General features: G+C 37.9%; 1 long non-coding RNA gene across 4 annotated transcripts in view; it reads right to left on the reverse strand.

Annotated features, from left to right (window-relative positions):
* Window positions 1-2,734: 2,734 nt before the first annotated feature.
* Window positions 2,735-27,173, reverse strand: part of LOC146596584 (uncharacterized) — a 54,353-nt gene continuing 29,914 nt past the window's right edge. For 2 of the 4 annotated variants that reach the window (XR_014895617.1, XR_014895620.1), the window contains 4 exons: window positions 14,840-15,143; window positions 13,508-13,700; window positions 4,350-4,436; window positions 2,735-3,594 (listed from right to left, as the gene is read on the reverse strand). This is a non-coding gene — a long non-coding RNA (uncharacterized LOC146596584). Of the gene's footprint in view, window positions 3,595-4,349; window positions 4,437-11,260; window positions 13,701-14,839; window positions 15,144-27,173 lie in introns of those variants that run through there. The other 2 variants (XR_014895619.1, XR_014895618.1) reach the window with 2 other exon arrangements.

The following is a 27,173-nucleotide window of genomic DNA, read 5'->3' on the forward strand; positions in this document are numbered from 1 at the left end:
TTTTTTTGCAAGCCCTGTGAACAGTTACAATGACTTTCAGTGAGGTGTTTGTTCAAGAGCTGTAAAAGCAAACCCTAAATTTTAACTGTCTGTAGTCGTAGAATTATATTATCTTGAGTTAGATCAGTATGACAGGAAAAATTAACCCCTTCTAACATACTTTTCTTGACTAACTAGGGAAGTAGAACTCCTCCACTGATTTAGGAGAGCATAGAGAAAGACACGATGTATTTGAAATAAGTTTTGGTATTATTTCATGCTGCTTATTTACAGAGGCTCCTATGAGATGATGGAGATTCTGAATATGTGGGCAGGGCTGAAGCTGGACAATTGTGGATGGCYGTAATGCAGTTTGTAAGCCAAACAGTTCAAAACTACTGGAGAATCTAGCAATACTTCCTAAAAGTACAGAAGAAAGATGTCCAAGCCTCCAGGCTTCCCGTAAGAGCTGGATACTTCAGGGTGCTCTACATAGTACAGTTTTCATGTGTACATGCCACTTTGGGAGAATGGAAACATTTTTTCCAGTGTCACTGTAAAAGATATTCACAATTATGTGCAACTCAAAGCCTGCAGCTCTCTTAGTGGCATTAATTGCACCTCTTCAAATTCCTTTTCTTAAAGGTTTTAATACCCGTAATACAGATGGGGTAGCTGAGGTTCAGAGGTACGCTCACAAGGACAAGGGGAAGCAGAGGAATGGCAACTATGTTGAAACCTGCCATTAGTGTTTGGCACCGAGGATGGTTTGGCACCGTCCCAGCTGGTTTCAGCAGGGAGCCTGCCATCTTCAGCTGCAAAGACATTCCCAGCARACTAGGGTGTTACCAAGGGAGCTCGCTTGCTGGTCTCTACTTAGTAGCTGCATTCCCTATCTAACACCTGCTTTGTGTGTGTTTTTAAACGAATTACAATGCAGGTATCTTTTAAGAAGGAAATTGAGCCTGCAAAGAATTAAGGTGGTACGTTGATGAGACTGAAGCTATACTGAATAAGAACAAACACCCTCAGGCTTTGGAGATTTTAGTACAGAATTTTGAAAAGAAAAATCAAAGGGTGAAAAAGTAAATACTGGTTTTGCAGCTATTGACACTTCAAATTTCATTTAACAACAGCAATATCAGTTCCATTGGATGTTTCACATACTGTTATTGCCTTTGCAATCTTTGACTTAGACTTTTTGCTCTAATACAGAATCAGATTTTTTGCATGAATTGCATAAAATGTAGGCAATTTGGTGACATGTCAGTAGCAATAATGATAGTTCCAGTATTTGCCTTTACTGTGCCTGATCTTAATCCTTCAGTTATACAAAAATTGTATGAGCTAGGAACTCAAGATATTATAATTGTTAGCTGATAAACTGACTTAGGCTGAGAGTGCCTCGTTTTTTTCTGACGTTTTTATGCTTGCTTCTATGCTTGTCTGTGTAAGTGCAGTGTAGGAAATGAAACTTTCGACCACCTACGATTTATGTGTTTACCTTTTAAAAATACTTATAATTTTTTTGTTATGGTAAATACTACTGACTATTTTGCTTTCTGATCACTAATAAAAGATTTTTGCTTCCAGTAACAGAATTTGACAGGGTTAAAAATTTAGGATTTTTGACAGCTTTGCAATGAAGAAAAGATTTTCCCTACATAAGAGCCATATTTGTGTCTTAGAGAGTTTACCTATTCTCCTTAATATATGCATGATTCCTCTAAAGGACATAGGCTGATATTCTGTGCATTAGAAAATGCAATATACAGATGGTATTCTGTCARTTCTGTGTGTAGAACATTAATATGACAGAATTGTGAAGAGGAGTTTTCATACCGCTGCAATAGATCTAGARAGTGTACCAGCTCACGAAGGAATCCACATCATGTTATTTTTTTAAGGCTTGATGCAAATATTATGGTTTTATTTAATGTTGGACAAAAAATTTCAATGAGATGCTTTCCTGTGAGGCATGAAGTATTTCTGCAATAGCGGTGATGCCATACAAAATATAAATGCTTTAGCATAAAATTTCAAAATACATGATTTATATCTTTTTCTGCTGTATTCTCCAAGGTGCCTTGTGCTGCCTTTCACTGTCAGCTGGTTCAATCCTAGGGGCCAGGGAATAGAAAGGAGAAGGGGGAGAGGAGCTGGAATCCGGCAGGGACTGCTGCTTCTCCATCCCCCGGGCTGAGCACTGTTAGTCTCAGGCTGAGCAGCAGGGAGAAGAGGAAGAGGAAGCAGCGCCCGCCTGCTCTGCACAGCTGCTGCGGTTCCTGARAGACCAGGGCTCACTGCAGGAGAGTTTTATGAGCACTTCACGAAACAGCTCTGATTTGAACAACTACTTATCAAGCCAGATCAAATGACATAGGGAATAGACATGACCATGGTGTCTGTGGAATGCTAAAGCCATGTCTATAAAAGTTATAYACATCCATTAACAGTTACCTTAATGCAAAGATACATGATGTGTGATGCAAACACACAAAAGCTCCAAAAACGCGGTCAGTCTAGAAGAGAGACAAAGTACACCCTTCAGAACCAGAAGTTTCTCCTTGTCGGTATTGGATATCTTGCTAGAAAAATAAGAGTGCAACAAATGAGAATATTCTCTGAATCAGAGAGGATTTCAGTGGTATCTGGAAGTCCCTTGAAGGTAAAGGCATATGGGCCTGCTTTTAAGTGTTTCATTGACTTGGGACCTGTGTTAAGAAATTATTCAATATTGATAAATTTCCAGAAGCCAGATTTTATTATTATTATTATTATTCTATAGCTTATGTTAGAAGATAAGAATGATAGTAAATAGGAACAAAGATATTCTGAGCAAAGTAAAGTAAGAAGTCACCATCTGTGGTTTTCTTCTTGCCTGTGTCTTGACTTTGCTGAGTAGTATCAGGAATCAACACAGTTTTGTGCTTCAGTTTCAATGTAGGCTAAATTCATACAGATAGAACTTAGATTTGCATGGTGTTATGCTTATCAGCATCTCCATCATAGCTCAGACACAGCTATGCAAGTAAACCAAAATAAGTTCTCTGATTTGTTACACCATTTACCATTCTGTGAAAGCTATTATGTGATAATGCTATTGCAGAAGGTAGTAGCAATGGAAAAGGAACTTGGGAAAGCCTGTTGTCATTCCATAGACCAGAACTACAATTTTCCAAAGTTTTTTCAGAGGAGAGTAGGCTTATAGTCATTAAAATTTACAATTTGGTAAGGAAAATGGTTCTTTCTCAGCAAATGAATAAGTAGCAGAAGAACTGAGCTAACTGAGTACAGAACTGAAGTGTTAAGAGCTGACTTGTATTTTAAAGTCACATGAATTTTCTCTGAAAACTCTTGTTCTAGGCCACATTTTCTTTCCTAGAAAGCTTCAAACTTTTTGTACAAGGTGAAGCCTTAAAATATAGGGACTAGATATAAAGGAAAATAATGCATTCTAAAATTTTTTCCAATATATGTTAAAAAAAAAAAAAAAAAAAAAAGTGAAGTGAAGATGCAGTCTGGTCTTGTTTCTCTCACTTGGTGATTATGTAATTCTGTGAAGGCAAGTGGAGATAAAGTGGTTGCCATCAGCAAGGCTTTGACTTGAAGTTTCTAGAAGAGATGACAAAGTTTGATTTTCCCAAAGAACATATTTTTCCCAAGCATCTTGCATGAGTTTAAGTTAAATAACTATTAAGAGACCAAAGTTTTGAACTGAAGCTGCTTAGTTAGTGTCTCCAGTATGACCCTAATTACAGTAGTCATCTAGTCATCCAAAGATTATCTAGGCAAGCAGGAATTTTAGCTACACAAAATAATCTGTGAAAAGTTTTGGACAACTAAGTAGAATGACCCTTTGGTGATCCTAGAGAAGAAATTAAATAGCTTTTAGGAGGGATGCATCCACTTCTCTGTAGGTGATCTGATTATCAGTAGTAAAGTTCAGATCTCTAGTTAAGGCAAAATAAAACTATGCTACTCAAAAGTGGAAATGCCCATCTCATAGCTTCTGATACTTGCACACCTGTTCCCCAGCCAGAGCAGAAAGACTAAGTACACATAAGCGATAAGTAGGTTACTGAATGAGGACTGGAACACTTCAGTTTACMACATGGAGACCACATTTTCTGGTTTGAGATGCTTTTGTTTCATTTACCTGTATAAAATTCCCCTTGACCTATACAAAAAGTTTAAACAACAGTTTCAATAATTCGTGTCTCTTTTAAGAGGCTGAAACTTCGCCCTTCTGTCTCCCCTTTGTACCATCTCTATACGCAAAAAACATACAATTTCTCCAGCAACCAGAATTGTTTCCAGCACCCTGAAGAAGAGAGTTGCTGTCAGACAGTTGCATTCAYGTCAGGTACCTGTTATGATTCGAACTGCCAACTGTAGTCTGTGAACCTGCTGCTTCCAATTGCTTCCGTCCCTCACTCCCATGTCTGTCTGTGCAGCTGTGCAGTAAACCAGATCTAGAATCAGCAGGTTCTGACTTCTCGTTAGCTTTAGTTAGTAAGTGTTTCTGTGGAGGCAAACAGGGATTATTGCAGTGTGTTAAATTAAGCTTGTCATGCATTCTTGTGGATTTTGGATGCTGTATTTGTKGATGGTGGAACTCAATGCTGCAGTTTGCTTCTGGATCCAAGTGCCTCCGGATGCCAGTGCAAGCAGGTGTCATGTATTGAGTTTCTGTAGGGAACTGAACCCTCTCAGAGTGGGATCAAGATATATGTGAGCATTTGCCTGTATGATGGGTTGGAGAGGARGGAGATTCCCCTGAATTTATATGGTATGTGTATGTTATGTAGGTAATAAGTTGAAGGAAGTATGTATTGGCTGATGTACTTCTCCATTCAGGCATGAGGATGAGAGCTTTGTAGACTTGGGTGCAGGATCTTGGGAGACCCCTAATGATGATAATTCTGTATGAATGCTGTGACCAGGCTGATGTTCTTGTTTGGTCTGTCTTTTTACATTGATTTTATAGTACAGTAAAGTAACTTCTGTCATTGAAAGGGCCTATGGAAAAACTAAACATAGTTGGTGTAAATATTTTTAAATAAGATAAAATCTAGGGAATAGCTAAAGTTAAGTTGTACAAAGCTTGGACATTTTAAAGAGAGGTACGATTCTTTTGATGAATAGGAAATGTGCTAGGAAATTCTCATCAATTATTAATCTATTGAAAAAGGAACTAGAAATATTAATATTTTATACCACAGAGATATATTTATATAGAATCATTTTGTAGTTGGTTAGTTAGCTGGTTAGAGTACAGCTTCAAACAATCCACAGAAACAAGTGAATCCTCCTTTATCTCAAATATAATTAGCCATTTAAATGTCTTGGGTCAATTTATTAACACTTTATTCATCGGGGTGTAACTTTTATTAGGCTTTATTGCTATCAGAAATTATATCCTACACAAATACAATAGAGATTTAAATGTTCTGTAGAATGAGCCAATGCTTTCTGACTTTATTGCACAGTATTGTAATGAACCTTGACCAGCTGTAGATTCGATAAGTGTAAAATATTACTGCTTGCTGCTAATTTTGTTCCTTTTTAATGACTGATAATCCATGTCGATTTAGTGTGATAGTCACAATCCAATACTGTTTTCCTGCTATAAATGTGATTGTAACAGGAGCTATTAAGTGTGTCTGCATAATAAAATTAGTCAGGGAAGGTCTGTATATTGTTTCCAGGTCTTTGAATTTTCATTATAGTAGTGGAACTTGTTAGACTGTAAAGCTTGATGGTTGCCAGCTCAGAGGAGCTTTTTGCTCCTTCATTGCCAAGCAAGGGGGTAATGATGCTGCACTAAGAAGTCTGTTCTTACTGTTCTGGAAAATTCATCATATATAAACATAGGGTATAATTTGGGGGAGAGTGGGAAAAGTGCCATAGGTGAAGAAAGAGAGGAAGCTYATCTGCACATGAAAGTATTACAACTCTGTAAGTTTAAAGGGACAAATTTGGCAGCTGTATATCTAAATGGAAAAGGCAGTTTTCACATCTGACAGTAATCCAGCAACACCAATGACTCGAACGTTCATGTTCTCCAGCATGCCAAAGTGGAGGAAGGGATTCTAGTGAGGAAACCTGCGCAGCAACCTCTCATCCTTTATCACTCTGTGCAGCAGCACACCCATGTGAATCRTGTTAGAGAATGCCAGGAAATGCATAGCTACTTGTAGATTTGCTTTTGGTCTCATTTGATCTTGTCTAGTTTGAAGGCTTCTCTCTCTCTGGTTTTCAGGCCTCTGAGTTTGAAGTGGTTGGGTTGTGCCCATAGGCACAGATGAACATTCCAACTCTAAGAATGATCAAAAAGCATTTTCTGAAACTTAATGTAATTTTCTGGATTTTTTTAATTTCTCTTTTAACTGAATAGTTATGTGATATCTACTGATTTCTTGGCAGAACAGGTAACTTGAAACTGTGCCCACATGTGAGCAGTATCTCAGAAGAAACTGTTCTGCAGTAGAGCAGATGGGTTATTGTCTGAATTGTTCTTATTTAACTTATCTTGCTGTATAGGTAGGGTCAGTTGAAGAAACTCATCTCATTTAATAAAGACTGGAAGAATCTTTTTTGCTAGATTTCTGGGAAAGTCAAAAGTTATGCATTGGCTTTCCCTGGAGTTACTTTTAGGAATCCAGTATTTTATTTCCAGGTCCAGTAGCTCTGGCAGCCAAGCGGGTTTCTGCATTGATGGCTCAATTCCCCAGCCAGCACGACTTTGAATCGTGTTCAGTGCAACAGTTTTGGAGAGCTCTGGCTGGCACAGGCTGCTTTGTGCCGGAGGACAAAACACTGAGAGACTAGTCGGTGTGTACCAAGTATCTGAAATCTGGCCAGTGTCAGTGGGAGGCTGAGAGAATAATCAGTGCATCAGCAAATCAGTGCACCTACCTGTTTCATCAGCCTTCCTAGGGCACCCTCTGGGAGAAGCTCAGTAACTGGCTCCATTATGCCCCTAGAGCAAAATGTCATTTGGGTGGGGAGAAGACACTGCTGCTGCTGAAGGAAATAAAGGAAGGGGACCTATTCACTCACCAATTTATCATTCAAGCTATTGGGATAAGTTCCCAGTGCCCCTATCAATAGGTATTCCTCACAAATAAACACTGCCCAGGTACAAAGCAATGCTGTGCAAAACCCAAGCTCCGCAATGAACTTCAGAAAGATTGGATCCACAGATGTGCTGACTGAAGTTTAAGAGGCAACTTAACAGATGTACAAAGCTGTAGATCAGAGGGGATATAAAACAGTTAAACTTGCTGAAAGGCACAATGTGTCACAATCTGACGATTACAAGCGTTCTAAGCCCGACAGAAGAGGGAACATACGCTCAGCTATGTGCTCTCGGCTGTCGGCATGCCAGGAAGATTATAAAAATGCCACGCTGTGATATGTTGCCCTCCTGCCTGAAAGGCTACCATTAAGCTGCTTATTTACTGCACCTATTCAGGCAGCAGTGCGGTTCAGAGTGCTACCTGACTTCTTGCTGGATAAATTAGTTGTGGATGTCGCAGGATTATTGCTGCCTATTGTTCAGTCTGGTGAAGGTGCGAAGAGATGAAAGACGCTGATCTGACCTTGTAATGTTTTGTGCAAAATATGAGATACTTTTTCTTCATAGTTGGTGTCACAGTTGATCTGGGTAGGACAGGTTGTGTTAGTTTGGAGCTGAATTTAAAAGGCCAACATGCTAATGAAGGCAAAAATTTATCCCAGATATATATATTTAAAAAAAGAGAGAGGATATGGAGGGGCAAAAGATACGGGGGTGTGAAGGAAAGTACATGTCACTAGAGGTTTGGATTCTCTTTCTAGCTTTGTAAATTAGTGCTGCTATTTGAAATGAAACCTTCACACACAGCACACACAGAAAAGCTTAGCCACCCCTTCAACTCAAAACGCTTCTAATATAAATTGTTTTGCCGTCGTATTTTCTGATATATGGAGCTGTGAACTTTAAACTAGTGATAACAGAAATTGACAAGTGCAGCATTAAAAAATAAACCATGCAGCCCTACAGGCTTAATTATGAACTGAGCAGGAAGATAGACACAGAAAATCCTGTTTCGAAATTTTACCTCACATAATATAAATAAAAGATTATATCTTCCACTGGTAGCCTGTAGATCAAAAGGATAATGTAAAATGACTACCCTGATATTTATTTTGCCTTCATTATGTGTATAGATAAACTATACATTTCTCATTTGTTACATCTTGTAGCTATACACAGTTATAGATACTTAGATAGGTATTTATAGATGGTTGCATGAACATTAAGCATTTTTGCATTTTCATATATTCACTGAAAATGCACGCTATTGTTGAAATATGAAAATATACTTTCAAAAAGCATTCAAATAGATAATATGGCAAAATGAATGTAAATTAGGCAAGTAAAAATTAGTAGTAACTAGTTACTACTAACTAGTAGTAAGTATTAATAGGAATTTCTTTTATCAGTTGCGATTCTTAAGACACAAGTGAGTTACATCATCACTAAATACCAGACACTTCAGTTATGACATTTATCGTTATTCTTTTATCCTCTGTATAGTATATAAATTTCATATTTAGACAACACCCAGAAGCTGTAACAGTATTATAATTTAAATACATATGTCTTCGCCTTCAGGGACTGTGCATACTGAGCTGATTATTTTCGTTGCTGTTTATAAAAGTTTCTACTTGTTATGCTTGGATAAGGCACTCCAGAAGGATTTCTCTTTCCTAATGAACCTTTGCCAGCTCAAAGCCATTTTGGCCTAGATCAGTGACTAAAAGTTGACTATTAATGGCAGCAATCAATAACTATAATTTAGCTGATGATTACACAAAACATGCACAAAGATTATGTCAGGCTATTTGAAGTGAAGGTCTGAAATGTTCTGAATTTCCAACTTTTTTATTACCGACAAAGAAAGGAAGAGGAAAGAATCTAGATGAAGTAGATGCAACTTTCTCCTTCTTTCCTTGAGCTACTTTTTTGATAATTTTTGAATGGCAGTATAAACATTGTGGGAATGATATAAGCAATATTTAGCCAAAAAAAAAGTTGTCACTTTTGACACGATATGAGAAGCCTCACTGAAGAGTCAATAAATATTAGCACCTTTTAATAAGGGCTACAAAAAATAAGCCTCAGTATTTTTCCTCATTATGTCTCGGAGTGTGTGGTGCCCTCAGTATCGGAATTCTCAGAAAAGTGGCAGGCTCTAGTACCAGGCTCGAGTACCCAGCGTTGTTGAGATGGAATCATTTGGTTTCTGTATTTGTTTGGCCATGGTTTAGGGCTACTTAGCGCAAAGCCTTCCTTGCGGCAGTAGTCTATTAGCATCAGTTGGAAAAGTGGCTAGAGTCGAGCATTTCTGATGTTGGCTTGCAGCATTGAGTCCTCTTGGAGTTGTATTTTAGCTGGCAAATATTGTATTTGGTCAATCGTGGTGGAAATTGATTGGACTCCATAAGGTCTAAATCATTTTGTAACATTATTAGCCCACCATTATCTTCCTTGTCCCTCCATCTGACTCCTCCTCCTCACACACTTGTTGGTTTTACATTAAAATTGCATAATATTATAAAGATGGCTCTTTGCCGAAATTAGAAGTATATTCCTTTAGCTAACAGTCATAAACTGTATAGAAAATATGTTATAAAATATAGAATTATCTTTAATTTATTAATTTCTGTTATGTTTGGAGTTAATCATCTTTCAGAAACTATTGTAAACTTAACTCTTCTCAGGCATTATCATGATGATGTATCAAATAAGAAATGGAGTAGGAAAAGTCAGTCAACTGCTAACGTACAGCTAACATTTTTCCTTAAAATACTGATAATCTAGAGCTAACAGCAGCAGCTCTTAAGTGCCAGCACAGCCTGTCAGAGTATCATGGGCTTTCCTCTCTGCAGTATTTTTTGCTCCCTTTCTCTGATCTTTGGGGGAGGGTAAAGTGAGAATAAATACACTTACAACACAGCTGATCCCTGGCTTGTAGCTGTCTCTACAGTAATGGGCTCCRCAACCAAGCTATTAGTGTTCCCTAAAACAGCCGCTGCACACCATGACTGCTTTGTATGGACTGAAATAACCCTGCTTGATAAGTATTTCTCATACACAAAATACTGTATATTGATGCACCTGTGTAATCAGTTCATACTGCTTTTCTAGCTGCTCTAAGTAGAAGGCACTTAAGCACTACAGTACACCTTCAATGTAGTTTTGAAATTTATAAAATGTGCTTATTTTAATGATCAGGTGCCAGAGCCTACAAAGTATCACCAGTCTTGCTAATCTGAACAGTGCATAAATAGCATAAATAGATCTCTACAATTCATGAGGTTCAAGTGTCTTGAGACACTAGGGTTCATGTTAGCTTTTATTTTTAGCTTTTATTTGAAACTATGATTACAAGGAGGTCTCTCTCTCTCTCTCTCTTTTTTTTTTTTTTTTTCTTTTTTTTTTTTTTTAGGAAAGAAGTAATAATGAGACATGCACTTATGTTAACTCTGATGGAAGGACTAAATCACTGCTGTTGCAATTCATGATAATTACTGGCAAATCTGCCTTAAATGTATAATTAATCCTGAGCATGTAAGTAGTATGACTGATGTGAATTAAACTGCTCACATACTCATGTACTCACACACTCAAAATTAGTCATGCACTTGGCTACCTCARTTGGGCCCAGTGGAAATGCAAAACTCTTCTGACAAGTCACCGTAGGCTCAGGAGAATCATACAGCTGAATTATGTTCAGCAAGGGTTAAAGAGGGATAGAAATATGCTTTTGTGCCAAGAGAAATTCGTCCACATCATTCGCAATAGCAGGAACAACCAACTCAAGGGACTAAACATCAGTGAGGTTTTGTCACACTGGTGTTACTTGGAGAGCCAGCATAAGCGGCCCAGGATGACTTTAAGACTGTTCATTCAAATTTAGAGAGGTCTTTCTGTTTGCAGATGCTCCAGAGAAAATTAAGTAAGTTATGTGAATGAGAGTAGCAATCGTTTGGAGAGACTTCAAATCTTGCAGTACTAATAGGTAAGATTTAAGTAGACTCTTGTTTCATGTGTACCAATCACTTGTGAAATACCAGCCCATTGCACATTCCAAAAAATAAAGGGATGCCAGAAAGGGCAGGTGGTGGGAAAAATCCCAGAGACCTGTGGACTAGAGCAAAGTTAGCACTGGAACCTGTAAAAAAAAAAAAAAAAAAAAAAAAAAAAAAACTCAGAACTGGCTACAAGTTTTACAGCACTTTGCAACAAAGTTTATTATTGTTGTTGATTTAACCTAAACCTTCCAGTAAGTTGCATAGACAGACTCTAATACTCTCCAATCACAGTAACTGACTGAGAAAAAAGCTTTCTGGAAAAGGAATATAATTAAGAGCTTGGAGGGTAGAATGTTGGTCAGAAAATTAAAACCTGATAAAGAAAATTGGAATTCAATGTGGGTTTGGTATGTGATAATCCTACAACATTCTGTGCCTAATTCTACCAGCACTAACATTGCTAATTAAAACATAAATGCATTGCTTTGTTACTATATTTGACAGTTAGGCCTGGGGAATATTTTTGTGTTAATTATATACTGTAGTACCCTTTATTTTCTATACAAATCTGTTCTGAATCTTCTGTGATGTAAAGATATACATGCAAACTGATCTTCAGTTAAATTAGTGCTTACTGCTTCAAAAAGCATATTATTCTGGTTGAACAGTCAGTAGTTCTGATAAAGAACTAAATCGCTGCAATTTAATGTACACTTTAAAAATAATCAAAAATTGCTGTGATACCGAGCTGAAGAGTATTTATGGATTAGGCTTCCTCTGAAGAGAAGCCGTATGAGGCTTTGCCATACAGACCCTCTTTCTCCAGAATAATACACTTCAGTGAGATAGTGTGTGTATATATAGCATTTTATAGTTCATTTCTTTTTAGCTGCAGATGTTCAGAGGATGAGTCCGTGAGAACTCAGCAAAAGACATTCAGAATATTTAGATTCTACAGAATACTGGAGCTGGCTGCAGTTATTTAAGATAGCTTGATTTTATCCTGCTTTGTGCTAACCTGGATATTGCATTCAGTTCTGGATTATGTGAGCCATAAGAATCGTTTTTGATCCTTTGAAACCTTGAGAATGCAAAATTATGTGGGGAAAAAAATCTGCTGAGATCGCAGAATTTTGCAGCTTCTCCCACAACACCTAGCAGATGGCACATAGTGCCCAGGAGAGTGGTTTGGTAACCAACATCTTGTGCAGCTCTAGTCCAAATCCACAAAAGCATATGAAGATACCACCAAAATATCTGGCTATGGCAGTTTTTCTGGCACTTGAACCATGCAGGACTGCTGCAATGTTAAGGAGTTGATGGCCTTTGGAAAACATCCAGTAGGCTTGGCAAGAGGATGCAAAAGAAATACCCTAAAATCCTGCTCCCAGCTACACAGTTTGAGCACTAATACGGCCATTCCAGCACAACTCAGAAAAAAAATAAGTGTGGTAGGATTTAGCTGTGGATTGGAATTTAGCTTGTGCCAGGGAGCAGTGAGAGCAGGCTGCTCCGCGTGGGGAAGTGAGCCAGATGGCAGTGAGGCCGGCAGGGGCTGTGTCCTCGCCTACAAGGGACAAGGTCCCACAGTGCCCAGGCAAGGTGAGCAGAGCCAGTCCAGCGTCAGTAAGCAGGGGCYGCCGCGCTCCAGTGCCTGCAGCAGGTCTGTAGCGAGGAGGGGGGTGCAAGGCCATGCCAGGAAGCCAAGTCAGTGGGGAACCTGGCTGAGCACTGCTGTGCCTGCAACTTAGTGCAGGCAAGAGTGAAGGGCAAGGGCCTGAGCTGAAATGCAGCTCCCAAATGAGTTGAGGGAGGCACCTGATGAAGCTTCACCCAGCTTTTTCCCAGCAGTGAGCCCAGGCTACAGCTGTGCCATATGTGAGCTGACTCCGGAAGGGAGGAGGAAGAGGTTGCAGAGCTGGTTGGTGCAATTAGGACCCTAACAGGTTGTAGGTGACTTTTCAAGTAAGTCCTTTTCAACTTGGCATATTGGGAAGAATCTCGCCATATATTGGGGGGGGGGGGGATTAAAACAAATTGCAGGCACTTCTGCAAAATTCAAGCCACTACTGGGCTAAGTGAAAAAGGTAGGATGAACTTGGGTTTTTAATAGTATAAAGTCTTTAGAAAATTTCACTATCAACTGAGCTAGAGTTGTGTTGTTAGACTCTAAACCCTCTTCCATAGAGTGCTGCATGTTGTGACCTCCTTTTGGAGCTGAGCGGATTTGGAAGATGCTCCCTGACAGACTGTGCAAGCTGGGTGGGAATGGGGTGAGGCAGAAGCTGCTAGAGCAAATGCCACTTAGATGCAGAATCGTGCAGCCAATACAGAAGCAGTTACAAACTGCAGTGTTAGTGCTTGGTAGTCTGTGTGACATGCTGCCATTCAGAAACCATTAGAGCTAGGACCTGACCTATACAACCACATACTTTCTTACCAGTACAGTGAAAGCTAATTCTGTGAAGATGTTTCCTTACTTCTGCATTTCCACGAGGATGGCAGAGGCCTTCAGCATGTTTACTATTTCCTGCTAGCTGCTAAGAGCCCTCAACTTCTGCCAAGATCATCAGCCTCAGTACAAAAACAATGATATCAAGCCAGAGACACTTGTAATCCTGTGCAGTCCTGATCTGCAAGAGAACATTTCCATGTTGAGAAGTTCCGTAACTAATGTAAAAAATGAGTTTTAAAATTCTTAAAACATTTTAAAATACTAGTGCTGTAACTCTCAAAAACAGTCTCATTTTAAAGTGATTCTTCTTTTACTAATCCAGTTGATTGACGTACAAGCCTTGTCTGCTAAGGCATTCTTTGAGAACTTCACTTTTGTGAAAACTGCACAATTGGGTATGCTGTTATTCAGAATAATGCAGTGGCTTTTTGAAGCCTGTAAGGTTGACTTTACAGAAAGAAAAATGGTAATATGAGGTAAGCTTGGCTCCAGCCTAGTGACACTTTGCCAATATTGTATTGACAATCCAGTTACAGTGAAAAACAAGGACATTATGTAGCTGTTAGGAGTTAGAAAATAGATTGTTTATTCTGTTACATGCCATCAGTCAGTATATTGAGTAAACTAACTCTGGCTGTCTGCTGTAATTTCTCTTAAAAGCCCTGAATGTCTCTCCTGCTTAATAGTTTAAATATAATTCAAATGAAATTAGCGGTAAATTAGAACTATTAGATTTTTTTAATATGAAATAATTTAGTAGAACATTAAAAATTTTAAAACTCACATTGTTTTAATTCTAATTATAGTAATTAAAATGACACAATGATGATTAAATACAGGAATGTATAGAAAAGTGTTGGTGCAGGAAAGCCATAACCAATGAATGTGTTTAGCATTATGAATCTATCTCAAATTGGAGATTATTAACATTAATTAAAGACAATTTCTTTAGGAAGGGATTTTGCAGTGATAATGCTGCAGATGAAACAAATTTGTAACAGTTTCTTTGATTAAATACTTTTCTTTGTGTTTGTAATATACTTCCAGCAAAATGTATTTTGTGTTTTATCTTATTCAGCATTCTTCAGTATTGAAGCATGTCTTTCACATTCTCAGAGTTTGCTTTCCTATGTAAATTCAAAGATTGAGAGGCTATGTTGCCTACCAAGTCATCTGTATAATTAAAGGGATGCAGTCAGCCCCACTCTCCAATAAGACTCCTCTCTGATCAGCTTTGTAGCATGAATATTTAAGCTGAAGAATTTAAAATCCATCCTAGCCAGAAAGTACTATTATTCTGGGACTTACAAAACGTACCTTAAAAGCTCAATGTGTTGAAAGGTCTTAGTTAAGTGACATCCTCCATTAGACAATAACATAATCACATCAAGTGTCACTGGGAAACAGGATATTTTAACACAGGATCAGGTTCAAGTCAACATTTCCATGTAAGAAGGGAAGATGAGCCTTACAGGACAGGAACAACTGTGAAAATAGTCTTTCTGTTCTGGAAGTCTTGGTTCCCCTGTAATCAAACGTGCTGTTTTCCTTAGAGCCTGAAAGTTTTGATCCTGGTTATTGGCTAATTTAAGGTCTAGTGAAGATGACCAAGTGTATAAACCTGAAAAAGAAAAAAAAAAAAAAAAAAAAAAAGTTGACAAGAGGTAATATTTCAAGAAAAAGATGGTAAGGGATTAGTAAATAATAATAGCAAGAGGAACTAAATACCTTGCCTTCAATTAAGTCAGGATATTTAATCCCTAAATTGCATACTGTTATAGGCTGTCATAGATTACTATCCTGTTCTCTAGATATGAGCACAGCTACTTGAGATAGCTTTAAATATGTCTCCAAATACTTACAAAGAGCTTATGTTATATAGATGCACCCTGAAGCTTCATGGCGCCTTTTGATGTCCTGCATGTTCAGCTGCTATCTTTGCGTGCAGCTTTTTAGACAAGTTAGCGTACCAAAAGCAAACCAAACCTCCACAAGTCAGAGCTTAGTACTGGGGTTTTGTGCCTGTCTAGCATGCCAAGTGGAAACTGGAGCCTTATATATTACCACGCAGGGTGACTGCTTCTTGAGCTAGCCAGCTTCCATTTACTCAGGTGTGCTTAGATGAGCTATGGTCCTATATCTGAACTGCAATGTTCACATTCCTGGAGGGAAATGAAGGTCACCAAGAGTGGGTGGTGACAGTCTGTGTCAGGGCATCATGTCTAGTGTGTCAGAACCTGGAAAAAGGAATTGACAGTGGAGCCTGTTGAAAACCAGGACCCTTTCATGACCTCTGCTCCTGGAAAATATTCAGCCAGTTAGTCTGAATGAAAAACTTCTCTGAGACTGTGATTGCCACAAGCTGTCAGTCAGTCTGTTCAGAATACCGAGGTCTTTAGATACTCTCACCATTTTGCCTGGTTCCCTGATGCTGGTTTGCTTGTAGCCTCAGGGAAGTCTGTTTATTCCTTCTAGTTCCTTAGCTGTGGTGATAAATGCACACCTTTTGCAGACTCTTGAAACCCTGAATGAGCTACCTACATGTTAAGTACAGTCCGCCATCCTTCCTCCTGAGGGAAAAAATTCAGGTTGGTTTTATGTCATGTGTATTTTGCATTTAAGTATCTACGGGACTATATCTTATTTGGTCTTTGTTTTAATTAACCACCAAATCAGTAATGTTACTGCCAGTGAAATGTTTGCATGTGCCAGCTACACTTACATRCATGTCTTAACATCAGTCACCCCTTCCCTGTAGAACTTTTGTATAACGATACTGTTAGGCCTTTAGTGTGATATGAACATAACTCAAAACAGAGGTGTCTTCTTTTCAGTAGATAAATTATTTTGTACTCTGTAAATAACCAAGGAAAGCGATACTGGGGTGACTGACCAGATTCTGGAATACTGAAAGGGCCAGTACATGGGGGTACCTGCAGATTAAGCAGTTGCCCTCAGAATGACTGCCTGGAGCTGCCAGGGAAGCCAGTGTGGAACGGCAGAGGCAGCAGGACACCCACGCAGACCTGAATTGAAGAGATGGGAATAGAACGCAAGGAGGGATGGTCTTTCTAGATATTAGATCTAGGAAGTTGGTATCTGTTATGTTGGTCAGTTAATCAACATTCTTCCTCTGTCAGATCAATCACTCTTCATTTTCATATGTGAGTATGTGGTGATGCAAAAAGAGAGCTTGATTAATTTTTACCCAATCCTCCATAGAATTAGGTAAAACAGGATGAAGTAAATCCTTTAGGATTCAATGGAAGTTGGTTAAGTGGGAACCAAAACTGAACTCATGAAATACAGAGGTGGTTCTTCTGAGATTTAGCTGCAGGGGAATTAAAAGAACATTTTTTTTTTTTTTTACGAGTCAGGGGAAACTTTCTGAGTAAGCTCTTGTGGGTCAAGACTTGCATCTCCGACGTTGGTACATTTGATACASTTGTACCCTGGGTTTCCAACGACTGGCCAGCAAAGCCTTCTTGTGTATTCAAATTCTTGCGTGGCAAGTCATAACTCATCCTTTAGGGTTTACCTAGCCCTTTCACTCTCTGTAGTTAGACAACAGGCCCACAGATGTTTTTAGGTGGGACTGTGACTATATGCATGGGTGGCAGCTGTCTACCTGACCTGGAAGTGGGTGTGAAAACTACCCTACCAGTGGAGAGGCAAGTGTTCACATGCTCTGAAGTTATCCATGMTTCCCTGCACATGTCCCTAATTGATATTCAATCTTAAAAAATGTCTTTCATTAAAAATATAATTTGACGAACTGGGTAATTGACTTGCATTTGATTAAGGCAGATTCTATTGGATTAACATGATTAATAGGTAAAATTATAATCAAACAGAAAGCAGTACAAAAGGTGACTTAAGTCATGGATCATATTAAGATACTAAATTTACAAAAAGATTGATACTCCAGGAATATTCATTTCACAGTAGGTAGCATGCTGTCCCTTACAGCCAGTGATGTAATTCAAATGAAGTTTGTAGTCAGAACTAGGGCTTGTTCCAAAGACCTTTGAGGTTAATGAAAGTTTTCTTCACAAAGAAATGTGTTTACGATAAAACTTTACACCTTTAAAACTTTTAAAACTTTAGAGGCAATGAGCAAAAGCTGAAACATAGGAGGTTCCAATTAAACTGAAGAAATTACTTCTTCACTGTAAGAGCAAAGAACACTGGAACAGGTTGTCCTGTTGTGGAGTTGCTGTCCKTGGAGATGTTCAATACCAGAGTGGACATGGTCTGGGTCACCCTGTTCTATCTGACCTGGCTTGAGCAAAGAGGGGTTGGACTTGATCTCCAGAGATGCCTTTCAATGCCAGCTATTCTGTGATTCTGTGATATGCTGTCTGTTGCAAGAAAACCCATCTCACTGCACCTTGGTAGTTTCTTTAGAGAGAAAGGTTCTCTTTAGAGGTTTCAAGCTTACTGAAACCTCTTCTTGGATTGCTATACGTGCAAGCGTATTAGCACCAAAGGCGATCAGTTCTGTTGTACTTATGGTGTGTTTGTGACTAGCATTGGCAACAGTGATGGGAGGGCTGCAGCTGGAATATGTCTCTGTACTTAGAACTATTAATTGATAAAATTGAAGAAATTAGTAAATTCAGCAGATCTATTTCTAGTCATATTCATTATTCTTTTCTGGACACCTTGAATCTCAGTATGTTTTATCTCTGTGAGCCAGTCTTTACTGATTAAGTAATGTACTTGTCAAGAGAAACTCTAAATTGAAAGTTTTATAAAAATCCAACTTCAATGCAAATTTGAAGAAAACATGAGAAAGAGGGAGGAGTATGCAGGGGTTTATGCCATTTAGCTTAGGCAGGACATTTTACAAAACTTTAAAATGTTGATTTGGTACAACTTGATTAACTTACTGCAGAAATGGTATTCTGTTACCAGTGAACTCAGCGATGACTCTGAATATGAATCACTCTGTGTGGATTTTCTGTTTTATTTAAGAATAAAGTCATATTTAGATGGATGGATGGATTTGGAACACTGTTGCTTCATCTTTATCTCTAATTGAGATACTACCATGGATTGTAAAGCTCTGGAGTATAATGATTTGTCAGCACAGGACACAGAGTGGACCAATTTAATAGTTGCTGGAGGGGTTAGAATTTCAACAGCCTTTGATCAAATCTTTTTTAGGTCAGTAACATTTAGAGGTATAGAAAAAAAAATCAAGTAATTGGAGAGAAACCAGATAGTTTGTGGCTAATTTCGAAGAGAACAGATAATACTGTTGTGCAATATCTTATTCTTTAAATGAGAAGGTCTTAAGATTTTATAAAGGATAGATTAATATTGATATCATGTTATGATTCACACTGTTTGGTGTGCAAACATGAGCCATCTTTTTATTTTTTCTGCACATGCTCAGCACTACCACTGAACGACTGTATCAGCAATTACCATGGTGAGTCAGTAGATGACAGCATTATGTATTCATTTCTGTTTTGTTTTTCACTGCAGAAAAAAAATATGTGCATGTCTGAAAAATCTGATTTCAAATATTCTAGAAGTAGCCACATTTATGAACAACATTGAAATAACTGGGGTGACTAAAGTGTCCTAAATATAAGCTGAACTCTCTTCATTCTCTTACTTTGTTTGTATAGGCTCCTCTTCACTTCTATTACCCTATTAACTGTTTGTTGATTTTTGAATTTCTTTACTGTTACATTCTGAGTGTTACATAGGTACACTAGGTAAGAATTAAGCTGTGTGTTTACTTTACAGTGATAAAGGTAAAATACTGCAGATCTAACTAGGTAAATATTTTGTTCTCGTTTATTACAGCTGTGTCTAGAGGCTCTGAATGAAATTGCTGAACATTTCATAGATATTGCAAGGGGTAATGTCTGCCCCAAACTCTTTACAGCAAAAATAACCCAGACAGATAAAAGATAAGAGTGGACACTATGCTGGGAAGTGACCTGGAGTCATCTTGTCAGACAGGTAGAACACAGAACAGCACCCACATCTGCTGGCTCTGAGCCTTGAAATCACACTACCTTATACAAGAAAGGGTTTTGTGTCCCAACAGTTTCTCTACGTGTGTCATAATATTTGCTTATAATATATATTTTGTATATTAGAATAGTGTGTATCTATATATATATAGTATATGTTATATATTATATAATATATATATTATAGATATTTCAAGAGGTCATTAGAAATTGTTATTAGTGCATTGCAATAAGAATAGGGGCTGGTGCTATGGGTTTTTTGTTTGTTTGTTTGTTTGTTTGTTTTTCTCCTATTACCTTGAAGAGATTTAAACTTTTCTCAGCATCTTGTTGTCACTTGCTGGCTTAAGAATACTTGAGATTTTGGGAAAATCTATTCCATTTGGCAGAGATGTTTGAGTACATTCTTTAGGAACTGAACACTACAAAGTAGATGGCCTGCTCTTTAGGGGATCCTTCAATGAAGGAGTAACTGAAGGGACTACTGCCAAAGAAGCAATGTTTTGCTGAAAGGTTTTCAGAGTAACATTTTTGGCTCTCTTATCTTCAGTGTAATACATGGACCAGAAATTTATTAATAAAAATCTGTCATTCCAGCAAAACATATTGGTGCCTATATTTCCCAAGGGCAGGTAAGTATTGCAAGGCTAATTAAAGCTTCATTTTTAATTGGGATGGATTTTTTTGCTGGCAAGTCCATCAGGTAGATATAGTATCTGAGAAATAAATTAATATGGTTTTACTTGACCAAAGAATAACATCCTAAGCTACTTCATTTACTCTATATTATTTCCCAACGTATCCCAAAATAATCTTACAGAATAGTATGTYTTTTTGTGGTGGTAGAAGTAAGGAATTGGAGGATACCCAGTTGAAAAAGGACACTGCTCTACTGTCAACCATTTGTCACGGATTTCTTTCTGTAGATGATATATTTACTAACTGTGCTGGACTCTGCTCTGGACTCTTTAGCCACAGGTGTCACCTGCCATTTAACAAGGTTTAAAACAATTCAGTTCARGTGAAAATGAAAGTATGAATTAGTAAGGCACATCCCTCTGCATTTACAGGGTAAATGACAGGACAGAATGGCATCAGTGCGTGAACACAAAGCCTCTGCCTTTACCGAGCTCCATTTGCTTTCTCTCTAATGGTGAAGCAACTTGTAGACTCTTAGATTGACACAAAAATTCATATGCAGATGATCGTGGACTAGAACATAATGTGCTTCACCACCTGAGACACCTAATAGCCTAGAACTGCATCAGATGTGACAACTGCCTACATCCACTCTGTCTCTGAAGGTGGAAGGCACCTTAGGAAGAAGGCAAAAGCCCAGGCAGTTTCCCTGACTTTCTCCCTTTTTATTTCTAGAGCAACGTATGAGAGGGATGAAAGTTCGGGATTTGGCAGCAAATATTTTGGAGCTACTGTTGACTATATAAGAGTGAGAAGGAGTAGGGAGAGCCAGCTGGGCTGCTGCTAAGTTTTGTCAGAGTTAGAAAATACTGCAGTGCTGGAATGCAGGGTCAGCTGTCGCTGAGCTGGGAACAGGGAGTCGGGCTCGGCATTGTAGAGCGTGCTCAGCTCTTCAGACTGTTGTACACTCTTCTGTCCTACATCCCCACATATACACACACACTAAAAATGCAGGTTGCTACAGTATGATGCATGACATTACATGACATTACATACGTACCATGAGCATAGCCATTACAGTACTCACATTTGAAAAGGTATGCACATTTGAAAAGGTATGCAAATTACAAGTTAAGCTTTCTGCTTATTCTGTTACTTTCCATATTCATTTATTGCTGCCAAGATGTAAAAATGAAATTAAATTCAAATGAAAAAAAATCAGTTACGTGTTCAAAAGCAGCTAAAATTTTTACACTATGATTTTGTGGTGCAAAGCTCAAAGTATTTTCGAAGAGTCTGAAATTGGGAAACCTGTGATTGTTTTAGTCTCTTAAATCTCTTGAAAATAAGAATTCTTCATGATGTTTCTATATTCAGGTTCACAAAAGAGAGAGACGAGTAAAAGTAACTAGTCACTTTTGAAAAATCTTGGCCTTCAAACGTAATATTCTTTCTTACAGCTGGCTCRGCTGAAAACATTTGATGTGCATCTCCATATTCCATATCTCTGCAGTGCATATGTTTTAAAGTTCCATAAGTCCAACACAGGAAGTGCCCTGTATGACACGTCATTTTTAAGGTAAGAAATGCTTGTGTGAAGAATTCAGTAAGTGTTTTGAACACAGGAGCTCTTCTTTAATGATCTATTACTATTTTCTGTAAAGTTTAAGTAATTTGCTTTTCTGAATCAAGCTATAAAGCTTTTAGCTATAGAATTGATCTCTCCATAAAACATGTGTTGTATTCTAATGCTGTAATTACCTGAGGTCCGATCTTTGAACCCTTCAGGGCATGAGCAATCTTTACTYGAGCGTCTGATCTTACTGACTGAATGGAAGGAGTCATGTGACTAAAGCCTACTGCTAAAGCAGGTCTCTACTCAACTTTCCTAAATCACAGTTAATTTTCACATAGATAAGTGATTTAAGTGAAGGGTTAACAGCATTCTGTCTCTCTTAATTTGAGATTTGGAAGACAATTATAATTCAAAATGGTTTTACTAGTTGATGTTCCTTAGAAAAGACATATACGTAGCCTCGAGCTAGAAGTCCAACTTTGCTTTTAAATGCAAATATTTTAACAAGTATAACACACAGAAGCATGAACTATCAATTATTCCTACTGGGCATATGTAAAACATCTTGTTTATCACAAAGAGACCAAATTAGGCTAAAAATGTAAAATAAAAATTTGTAATTGAAATGTTGCCTGTTCTCCTTTGAAACTACCCATTGTACTTGGCAGTAGTAGCCTTCAGGTTATCTTGATGCATCTGAATTGACCGTTCAATGAGAAAAGATGGGAACCACCAGCACCTGCAGTCCATGGCATCTGTCATGCAATGACTTCTTACTGAGAATGGTGTTAGAACAGTGCACTGGTTAGAAACACTAGCCTGTCAGGTAAGACATTAGTTTCTACCTATTTTCATTCTCTACTCTTCTGTTGGTCAGTACAGACTGACAAGAGTAAAAGTTTCAGCTCAGGCAGAATGGATTTCTCAGCTTACTTGCAAACACAAGAATAGGCTCAGAACTCGGTGGRAGTTTTGAGTGTGTTAACTTAAAGTAGATTTTAAATCCAGCTTTAATTACTTTACGGTGAAGACAGATCACCTATAAGCTTCAAGTTGGTTTAAATTTCCAATATCAATTTGATTCGGCCTAAATGAAGTCAAACATCTCCAGAAGAACATAGAAACAGAATCTCTTGTTTATCTCCATCCCCTAAAGACTGAAGAATTTAAGACAGATAATATATTAACCTAGAAAAAGCAAACAAGATTATTACTATCTTCTGCTTTTTTGAACCTTATGACTTTCCACTGTTCACACTGCCTGTCTTTCCTCTGTCAGATCTATAGGTGGACTGTGTCCTCCAGGAGATTTTGTCATTTTGCAAATGTGATGGCTGTTTTACTAAAATTTTTCTTTCCTCAAAGGAAAGCTGGTAGTTTTTGACTAAGAAATAATTGTATTGTTCATTATCTCCTTGTCATGTTTCATATGTGCTCATGCATGGTCCTGGGATTAATGTGAATGTTAACTAGGCATAAAACGTGGCTCAGTCCTGTGACTCATACCTGCTCTGAAAACATGCCCTGATAATACAGTTATTTTCCACTCCTGAATTGATTGTAAAAATCTGGAAATTTTCAGTGAAGTTAACATTACATCACAGCAGTCCATCTGTTACTCCTTTTTTCTTATATCTTCTGAATTCTTTTGCATCCAGAAGATTCAAATCCTTGATGGTTACCATACTGTTCTGCTTTGTCCTCTTTTATGGTCTTCCTGATCTGGAGTGATTCCAGAGCTCTCTACCATCTTTGCTGCTGTCACCCTTGGGGTTCTGTGTATCACCTCAACCCTCCTTAGATGTTATTTCTAGAAGTCTGCCGATAGCATTTTTACCTTGGAATTCACAGCAGTTCATAATTTAATCTACTAGATGTTGACTAGATTGATAGAGATGATAGAGATACCAGTTTTACAACAAATTAGATATAAATATACTATTATTTAAAGATCTATTGTCTATATGACTTCAGTTTTATCTCCCTGTCCGCTTACTGATTGTTTTTGTGCTTTTTACAGCTCTGAATGTCAAAGTAAAAAACAAAGTATCTGAAAGAAAATTTTGATCTGGGCTACTTGCAATGAAAGGAAATTATCTGTACAAAAGGTTGGTCCTTCAAAGTTATAAAACTTTATTATTTTTTAACATACCTTCCACCCCACTACCACCTAGTTCCAGCAGTATAGGATTAAGGACAGTGATATTAATTGCAGAGGCACTTTCACTTGAACTCGTTAAGTGCATGAAAATCCCAATAATGTTCACTTCTGTTAAAATAACAATTCCTCTGTTAGGCGTTATCATTTTTATAAATTTTTCCAACATGGTACACAGCTGCAGAAACATTCACTCCTACAAATATGGACTTCTTGTTAGAATTTTTTGCTCTGGTCCTTCAACACAGTTTTCCCTGTTCAGTTAGGCTTACTAACTCCTGTGTCTCTCCCTCTGTTTCCTACTGCATATGAAGACCAAAAGAAAATGAAAACTAGTTGAGTATATTAAATGTGGATGAAGTATATATAAACAAGTGAAATGGTCAGGAGTTGTCCAAAAAGACACTGTTGCACATTACTATTTATCTATAGCACAATCAAAAAAGAAGGTTAATCTTACAGATACAAAATTCTTTACAGATACCTGCAAATTACATTTTATTCAGGCATCCTCTATTTAAATGCAGCAATGGTATCACCCAGCTTGCTCCGAGATCACTGCACAGTGTTGGAGGAAAGGATGGAAGGTGGGCGATGTAGGTGGGCAGAACTTGCCAGTGGTTATAAATACAAGCAATGCTTTAAAATACAACATCAGAAGAGAGTRATATGCAAACTGGCATCTTTTCTTGGATGAATAATTGCTACTGCACTAATAAAGTCTGCTCCAACTGCATGTAACTTAAGTGCAGCATGACACTGTTACAAAACAAAAATGCTACTTCTCTAGTCACCCCTCTTTATTTCAGGTTGGTCTTTTACCTCACCGTAACTTCAGAAAATGTGTCTTGGAAGAGGTTAGGTTAAATATGATGAATATTAATTAGTATACAGTCTTCTAAAAAAATCTGTTTTCATTAGCCCTGAGCTCATTCATTTTGTAGTCTTGTTTCCAATTTAGTGTCTCATTTAGCAGTTAGTAAAGTCCAGCAGTGGAACTCAGACCATCCCATTTGGAAGTCTCAAACTTAAAAGGGGGTAAAACAGTCCTCAGGTCTTCACATCTCAACTCAAAATCTCTCTTACATTTTGGTTTCTTGTGTTAGGATGGATGGACGCTACCTGAAGCAGTCAGTTGTTTCTTGTCTTTGTATTGCTTGATATATGATGAGCTTGGCTATTAGATTTCAATGTTCTACTAAAAATGGCTTCATTCGCCACAAAATGTGCTATCTACAAAGAAACAAATATGCTTTCTGCTGACTTCATCAGTGGCTACAGTTTGAGAAGCTGCTGTCAGTGTACTACAATAGAACTACTGTTTGCAAATAAAGCAAATGAAAATAAACATCTTTTATCACAAGAAAGTAATTAGTGTTGATTCGCAGATTCACTTGATTTTTCTTTCCTGACCTTGACTGTATCATGATGGTTTTGTGCTTCCTTGGACAGTTTCTACTTGCATCTGCATCGATTAAACCTTGATCTCATTTATTATCTCAGGAAATGGTCTCAAGGTCACAGGGCTGGAAATTTAATTATGGTGGCAGTATATTAAGTGGCACATTTAAAGATGCTGAATCGTAGTAATTAATTTTTTGGATGGTAGTCTCTAGGGAACAGGTTTTCTCCACACTGGGTGTTTAGACATCCATCACGGCCATTCARCTTGGCAGCTGTCTTTTAGCTTTAAACTGCATCATTATTCATCTTTTATGAGTGACTTTAAAAACACTAGACAACTATATTCTTTTTTTATTGTAATATATGTCTGCTGCTTGCATTGAGCTATACTTCACCTTTGCTATAAAACATTAACAGAGGTTGCTAGTAGCTACCTGGGCTGGCCTCTAAATTGAGACAACAATTACCCTTCGCTGACATCTAGTGTCAAGACATGAGATATGGCTGGAGTGCTGAATCCATTGGTCTGGAAATCCTGCACTTCCCCAGTGATTCAGGCTCACCCAAGAAGCTGCAGCATTGGACATAATTAGTGGACACGAGGGATTAACTTGGCACTCAGTGTTGACTTTGTAGCAGCGCTAGGTTATTGAATGAAATGCAGCACTGCCAAGGTCTTAAAAAGCTTGTAATGTTTAATGAAGGAATGGTCATTAAACTTACTGGATCAAATATTAGCCAAGATGGAACTGGGAGGTATTTAATAAAGAAGCCTGAAAATATGAACTAAATCACATATACTCATTTAAAAAGCTGGCTAAAGCCCAGCGTATCTGGAAATTGTTCACTGCTAGTTTAAGCTAGATGATATGATTTGGGGAAGTGGAACTGCAGGCAGCTTTTAGCTTTCTGTATAACTTTGCAGAAAGCTTTTTCTACTGTAGTGTTTTTTGGGGGGTTTTTTGTTTTTTTTTTTTTAATGAAACAAGTTCACACACTCTGCTGGGATTGCAGAGACATACTTTCTAGAGTGTGAGGCTATTATAGCACTCGTGGTGAACGATATTTACAGATATGAAGTGAGGTCTTTCATATTCTTTGTCAGGCTGAATCTTCCAGAGTAAAGATCAAAATATTAAACAGTGGGTTTTTAGAATATTACTACAAGAGTTGCTCCTCACATCAACATATTAAGCATGCAATTTTTACAGGCTGAGATGATGAAGAAAATCTCTTAAAACTATCGAGGCAGTCAGAAAATGGAATTAAATTTTAGGTACAGAATATATATAAGGTGTAGGATTCCACAGTGAATGTCTTTGTACTGCTGGTACTTTATCTTCTCTTAAATTCTCTGCTGTGAGCCTATCTAGCTCTTTTTGGTATTTCGCCTTTCTGTACCTGCTTCTAAGGAGATCAATTAGACCTCCTGTTTGTACTATGTGTTTTGAAATTAGAATTATATGGTTGTGGTGGAGGTGTTTAAATAAGTTGTTTCTCTTCCATGGAACTGATGCAGACTGGTTTTCTTCGTGCATGTCTTTTGACTGAATCTTATTTCACTGACCTAAAACTAGCACCATGACATGTTTGCTTGAAAAGTTACATCCTTTCATTTATATTACCTCAGACATTTTATAGAAAGTATTAGTGAATGCTAAGCATGCCAATCCTCCAACCAAGGTGTGTCTTCCTATAGTTTCAAAACGAAAATAKCAAATGCAATAACAAGCATATCATGAGAGAGGTAGAAGAGGGATCTATAAATACACAGAGGTATATGAACTGTCAAACAATGTAGCTATTCTCAAGGCTATGGTGTAAGAACAGCTAATAATTTTGACCAAGGCAATTCAATATTGTACAAGCCTACTTAGAAAT

Source organism: Rhea americana, unplaced genomic scaffold (assembly GCF_003343005.1).
Source record: "Rhea americana isolate MKP2758 unplaced genomic scaffold, rheAme1 scaffold_2, whole genome shotgun sequence".
In the NCBI taxonomy this organism is placed as follows: domain Eukaryota; kingdom Metazoa; phylum Chordata; class Aves; order Rheiformes; family Rheidae; genus Rhea; species Rhea americana.